The sequence below is a fragment of the Balaenoptera musculus genome, chromosome 19, assembly GCF_009873245.2.
Source record: "Balaenoptera musculus isolate JJ_BM4_2016_0621 chromosome 19, mBalMus1.pri.v3, whole genome shotgun sequence".
In the NCBI taxonomy this organism is placed as follows: Eukaryota; Metazoa; Chordata; class Mammalia; order Artiodactyla; family Balaenopteridae; genus Balaenoptera; species Balaenoptera musculus.
In genome coordinates this window covers 9878190-9885415 of record NC_045803.1, presented here as the reverse complement: position 1 = coordinate 9885415, position 7226 = coordinate 9878190, and positions in this window count along the sequence as shown.

The following is a 7226-nucleotide window of genomic DNA, read 5'->3' as shown; positions in this document are numbered from 1 at the left end:
TGCCTCTGGGATAAATTCCAAACTCTCCCAGTCGCTCGGGCCAAAAACCTTGCATTCGCCCTTGACACCCCCTCTTTCCCTCACACCCACATCCAATCCATCAGCAAACTTTTGCTGCGGCACCTTTAAATTCCAAGTCTGACCCCACCTCGCCACCTCTATCAACATCACCAAGGTCCAGGCCCCCATCGGCTCCCATCTGGACTCCCACAGGGGCCCCTTTCCTGGGATCCTGGCTTCTGCCCTTGCCTATCCTTTTGACAGAAGCTGAGCCATCCTTTAAAAAGGCAAGTCAGATCAGACACTGTGCTGTATGCAAGAGAAACAAAAATGGGGTATCTGTAAGAACACTGAGGAACGATATAGATTTCTTGCCTTAGGCCTGGTGGAGGGAGAAGGAGCTTTCTTTGCATCTTTCCACTGCGTGTGGATGGGGAAACCAAGGCATCAAGAGGTTAAGTCACTTGCAGCAGAGATTGGAACTAAACTCTGGCAGCCTGCCTGATGAAGCTACCCCCTTAACTTTATCACACTGCCTCTCTTCCTCAGGAGTTCTCCTCTTTTCAGTTGAATTTCTAGGTACACCCTCACCCCTTCCATAACATCCCCCCTCCCTGGGAACTTCCACGCTTCTCGAGCTTAGAACCACCAGTGCATTAGGCTGAAGCTGATTCTACACAACCACCTTTGGTGGAATTTAATTTTAGTAATTTCCCCCCTTCATCTGCCCCCTCCCATAGGCACCCACTCTAGAGTGCTTAATTTGGGGCCCCCAGTCCTTCTATTGTTTTACAAAGATCCCTATGTATCCTTAAGGTCAGTTTTGTTGTCTGTGTTTTAAATTTGCAAAAATGTCACTGAGCGAAGAAACTCATTATCTTTCTTTGTGTGTGTGTGTGTTATTTTTGTTTGTTTGTTTTGAGAGCTCTCGATGTGGCTGTGCTTATTTCTAGCTCTTGAGGAGTGAGTCTTACAGACTCTGGAGAGGCTGCCTGGGTTCAAGTCCCAGCCCGGCTGCCCACTAGCTGAATGACCTCGGGCAAGTTACTGAACTTCTCTGGGCTTTGGTTTCTCTATCTGTAAAATGGGGGTTGTTAAATCATGGTACCTTTTTCACAGGATCGTTGCAAGCTGACATCTTAAAGCATTTAGGAAGCATTATTAAGCATGGCATGAATGTCAGCTTCTACCTCTTATACTGCTGTGGGATGTTCCAGGATATATTTTCCATTCCACTTATTTAAAAATTTATTTTATTGAAGTATTGTTGATTTACATTCCATTTTTTGAGACTTAATGATGGACATCAAATTCTTTCCAACTCTTTGCTACCTAAACTCCACTCAAGGCTCATCCTCATACACACCTCATTTGGACAGTGGGGAAATGAGGTTGTCCGGCATCCTCAGATTTAATTTCTCAAAGTACTCTCAGATTGTTCTCTGGAAAGGATACACCTATTAATACTTCAGTGCCCAATGACCTGTTCTTCCACATACTTCTCCAGAACTTGGTGTTCTTAGACTGTCTAATTTTGGCCAATCTAATGGATTTGAAAGTATTGCTGGGCTTCCCTGGTGGCGCAGTGGTGAAGAAGCCGCCTGCCAATGCAGGGGACATGGGTTCAAGCCCTGGTCCGGGAAGATCCCACATGCCACAGAGCAACAAAGCCCGTGCGCCACAACTACTGAACCTGCGCTCTAGAGCCCGCGTGCTACAACTACTGAAGCCCGCGCACCTAGAGCCCGTGCTCAGCAACAAGAGAAGCCACCGCAGTGAGAAGCCCGTGTGCAGCAACGAAGACCCAATGCAGCCAAAAATAAATAAATAAAATAAATAAATTTATTTTAAAAAAAGAAAGCATTGTTTTGTGTACTTTCTTATGTAGATCAATTAAGCTTCTCTAGGTTGCTTTAGTTTGCATCTCCGCTCAGAATTACTACAAACTTACCTGTGTGTGGGGGGGGGGGCGGGGGGGCTTTGAATGCTAACAGTTTAATACTTTAGCCACTGTCACAGTAAACAAGGGAACATAATAGTACCTCCTTCCTATATCGTGATAATTGCCACTGTTTATTATATGTTTACTACATGGCAGGCACTGTGCTAAGGACTTTATCTGTATTAACTCATTTATTCTTCACAAAAACACTATGAGGCACATGCTCCTGGTATCACGCCCATTTTACAGATGAGAAAACTGACACACAGAGAAACTGACTAGACGGAGCAGAGCTGGGATTCAGACCCAGGCAGACACGCTCATTCACCACCTCACTACCTCTGAATGAGACGATGCAGGAAAAATACCTGCGGCTTAATGAAGCCTCTGAATTATCACAGCTGTAAAAATTTTACAAATTTGTAAAAATTTGTAAAATTCGTAAAATTTTACAAATATAGTAATAACAGCATGTCACATTAAAAAAATCATGTTAGAGTGTGTGAAACCCGGAGGGGACTCACCTGGACCTCTGTTCCCCCATCCTGTAAAGGGATAAGGGATAAGGGATAAGGGATAAGGTTGGACATAATCCTGATCCCTATTCTTTTCACAGACTGTCTGTCTTCCCAAATCAAAGCACTTATAGCTATTACAGTTGCCTTCCTTTCCAGCACTCACCAGGTACCAGGTCCTGTTGCTAGCTTTTATGTGAATGAGATTGCAGGCAATTCTCACCTAACTCTCCTCATCTGCCATGTGCCTGCACCTGCTGAACGTGGCTAGACAAAAACACACACTGCAGTGAGCCTGAGTTTACCGTAATTTCATGCCTGGAAGCCCCGCTCATGCCCATTCACTCTCCCACATTCCTGGAAGCATGTTTCACACCTTCTCCTCCCTCCTTCAACCTCTACCACCTCCTCTGTGCCCTCACTCTCACCCTTGACCCTGCTCCCGTTTTAAATCCATCAGAAGAGAATTTCTGCAGATTCCCAACATATTTATCCCAGCTACCTGTGCCAGAGACCCTATTCTCAGCCTTCCCTCCTGCTAATGATGGAAACCACTCCTAGCCAAGGCCACTCCTTCACGTGTGCACTACATCCCATCCCCTCTCGCCTACTCAGGGATGTAAATCAAGCAATTCTCTCCTCTCCTGTATCATCAATTCTCCCCTCTCTTCTGGATCATTCCCATTGGTGTAAAGACACGGTGTAATACAAACAAGCTTTATCAACCCCGTCTAGCTGCAGCTCCAATGATGTGCTGCTTTTTACAACAACAAAACCCTCCAAAAAAGTTACCTGTACTAATATCTCCAATTCCTTTCCTTCAGTCCTTCTTGAATCACTCCAGTTAGGGTTTGGCTCCGCCACTTGGCCAAATCACCCCTTGAGGTTATCAGGAACCTCCCTATGGCTCGATTTAATAGTTCAGTGCCCTGCCCACACATTACTTGAGCCTTCTCTCAGGCAGTCACACCCTCTTCCTAGGTTTATTTTCATCCCTTGACTTCTAAGACATCCCACTCTCATGAATTCCCTCCTATCTCAGTGGCTGTTCCTTCTCAGACTCCTTTGTTGTTTCTTCCTCATCTTTGGGGTCTTTAAACATTGGAGGGTCTTGGGGCTCAGTCTTTGGTCCTCTTCTCTTTTTTTCTCTCCACTCACTCCTTTGGGGATGGCCTCCCAAATTCATTCATCTATCTATCTATCTATCTATCTATCTATCTATCTATCTATCTATCTATCTATCTATCTACCTATCTATCTATCTACTTACCTATCTATCTAGGTTGGACCTCACCCTTGAATTCAGACTCATCTATTCAGCTACCCTCTCAACACTTCCACTTGGAAATCTATTAGGTACCTCAATGCATCCAAAACCAAACTCCCGATCCCCACTCTTCCCCTGCCTCCCGCACCTGCTATTCATCTAATCTCAATAAATGGAAACTTCATCTTGGCAGCTTCTCAGCTCAAAAACCTTGCAATCATTTTTGACTCCTCTTTCTCTCCCTCCCAACACCCAATCCATCAGCAAATTCTGTCAGCTCTACCTTTAGAAGAGATGCAGATTCTAACCACGTCTTTCCACCTCCACTGCTACCACCCTCAGAAAAGCCACCATCATCTCTCATGTGAATGATTTTTTTGGTTATCTTTTGCTTAAAAAATTGTTTTATTGAGGTGAAAGCCACACACCATAAAATTAACCATTTTAAAGGGCACAGACCAAAGGCATTTCATACATTCACAATGTGGTGAAAACATCATTTCTATTTAGTTCCAAAACATTTTCATCATCCCCAAAGGAGACCCCACACCCATTAAATGATTCCCCATTCCCCTCCTTTCCACCCCCCCCCCCCGACTCCAGTGCCTGGCACTGCTAATCTGCTTTCTGTCTCTATGATTTGCCTATTCTGGACATTTCACACAAACGGAATCATACAATATGTGACCTTTTGTGTCTGGCTTCTTTCACTTAACACAGTGTTTCAGGGTTCGTCCATGTTGTAGCGTGGATCGGTACTCCATTCCTTTTTTTTTTTAAATTTTTTTTTATTTTTATTTTTTTAAAATTTTATTTATTTATGGCTGTGTTGGGTCTTCGTTTCTGTGTGAGGGCTTTCTCTAGTTGTGGCAAGTGGGGGCCACTCTTCATCGCGGTGCGCGGGCCTCTCACTATCGCGGCCTCTCTTGTTGCGGAGCACAGGCTCTAGAGCGCAGGCTCAGTAATTGTGGCTCACGGGCCCAGTTACTCCACGGCATGTGGGATCTTCCCAGACCAGGGTTCGAACCCGCGTCCCCTGCATTGGCAGGCAGATTCTCAACCACTGCGCCACCAGGGAAGCCCCTCGGGAAGCCCCTCCATTCCATTCCTTTTTATAGCTGAATAATACTCCCTTGTATGGATAGATCACATTTTGTTTATCCTTTCATCTATTGATAGACACTTGGGTTGTTGCCACCTTTTGGTTATCATGAATGGTACTGCTATGAAGATTCATGGAAAGTATTTGTTTGAACACGAGTTTTCAGTTCTCTCGGGTATATACCTAGGAGTGAAATTGCTGGGTCATTAGATAATGCTATGTTTAACTTTATGAGGAACTGCCAAAATGTTTTTCCCAGGTTGTACCATTTTATCTCATTGGAATTATTCTAACAGCCTATTCTTAACAGAGTATGACTGCTCAAGACATGAGTAAAATTATGCCCCTGCTGCCCTCCACCGTCAATGGGTCCCTTCTCACTCAGAGCAAAGACCTCACAATGGCTTTTAAGACCCTACACAACTTGGCTTCTGGATCCCTCCCAGACTTCTTCTACCACATTCCCAGTCACTCAGTATTGACCTCCTCAATATTGTTCTTTTTTTTTAAAGACGTTTATTTATTTTTATTTTTTGGCTGCACCGCATGTGGGATCTTAGTTCCCCAACCAGAGATCGAACCCGTGTCCCCTGCAGCGGAAGTGCCAAGTCTTCACCACTGAACCACCAGGGGAGTCCCCTCACTGTTCTTTAAATGCATCAGGCATGCTCCCAACCTCAGGGCCTTTGCACTCACTGTTTCCTTTTCCTGGCATGCTCTACCCCTGGACCACAAGGCTGGCTCCTTCACTTACTTCAGGTCTCTGCTCTAAGCCAGCTTCGCTGAGACACTTCTTTGGCTATCCTGTCCCCTTTACTCTGCTTTATTTTCTTCACAGCACTTATCAGCACCTGACATTTATTTATTTGCATTTTATTGTCTCCCGTTCACTAGAGCATGGGCTTTTTCTGCCTGTTCACTGAGGTACCTACTCTCAGCACATAGTGTCTGGAATATAAAAAAGTGCCTGAAACATAGCAGGTGTTCAGTAAACAGTTGATGAATGAATGAATGCACTGAACTCCATTTACAGATGAAGAAAGCGAAGCTCACAGAAGACATATGGCTTATGGACAGTCCCAAGCTGGTAAGAGGAAGCCTTGAGAGATTATTTTTTTTCCATACGCTTTGGGATTCTAATCCAGGTCTCTCTGATTGCAAAGCCCCCAAATTCTTAATAGCACTCTTTAGTGGACTTTATGTCTGGGCCTCCTAATAACCAAAAATGTTAGTCTTTTAGCAATATTCAATCTATAGGTGGGAAAACTCACACCCAGAGAGGGAGGGGGTCCCCACAGCCAATTGGTGGCAGTGTCAGGACTAGCTATTATGCTTCAGGGCAGGATTTCTGGCATTAGTCTCTGGTACACAGTGGACATTCAATTCAATAGATGCATGATGACAGGTATTCAGAGTGGATTTATAGTAAAGCTCACATAAGCTTCAGGGCCCCTGATTTGCATAGGCCCTTCCACGGCCCTAGCAAGGTGTTCCTATGGGCTGATGTTTTTTTAAAATTCACAAAAGGAAGGTATTTAAAATGCAGCTGGTTAAGACCACTGGTTTTTCCCAGTTCTATGTCCCCCTGTTGCATTTCTCTCTACCACGGGTGGGGCTGGAGTCACCTTGGTTACTGGTGGGATCTAGGTGAGGGGAAGGTGAGTTGAGGATACATTCAGGTTGGGTTTCATGGGATGTTTTGATGTGGTTCATAGACACTTTCAGCTGTACTTACATTACCCAACTAGTTGTCCTGGTGTCTGGAATGGCTTCCAGAATAATCTTATTGTCCAAGGTGCTAACTCACTAGTTACAAGGCCAGTCTGTTGTGGTATGAATGGTCCTCTAGTGGTCTACTCCAGAAGCAACTGCATAATGAAAGGGAGTCAAGAATTAAAAGGACTGAGCTAGAAGCTAGTCTGTGGAAACATTTTCCAAAACATGTAGCTTACATGAGTTAAACTTTATGAAAGTTTTCACAAATTTCCAAAAAACTTAGATGACATCACCAATACTGACTTGTGAAGCTGAACTTTTTCTAAATGATAATGACTAAAAAAAGTTCCATCAAGTATGCTAGAGGAAAGATAATTTACTTTTCTCTTCTCTCTGCAGATCAGGATATTATGAAATAAGTATAAGCAGCCAAAAAAGTAGGAAACATACCACACAGGTGTGTCAGGTAGTAAGTTAATAAAAACACTACCTTATCTTTGGGGATTTTGCAATGTTTGTGGTATTTGTCAGCTCTTTTAAATATGTACCATTTAAAAGTAACAATAACAATATTAAAAGTACAATAACAATTATTTCATGTTTAAGTAAATTTTCATGTTCATACCCAGTTTTGTGTTAGTGATTCTGTATTCCTTTTCTTAAAGAACGCTCCCCTCCCCTACT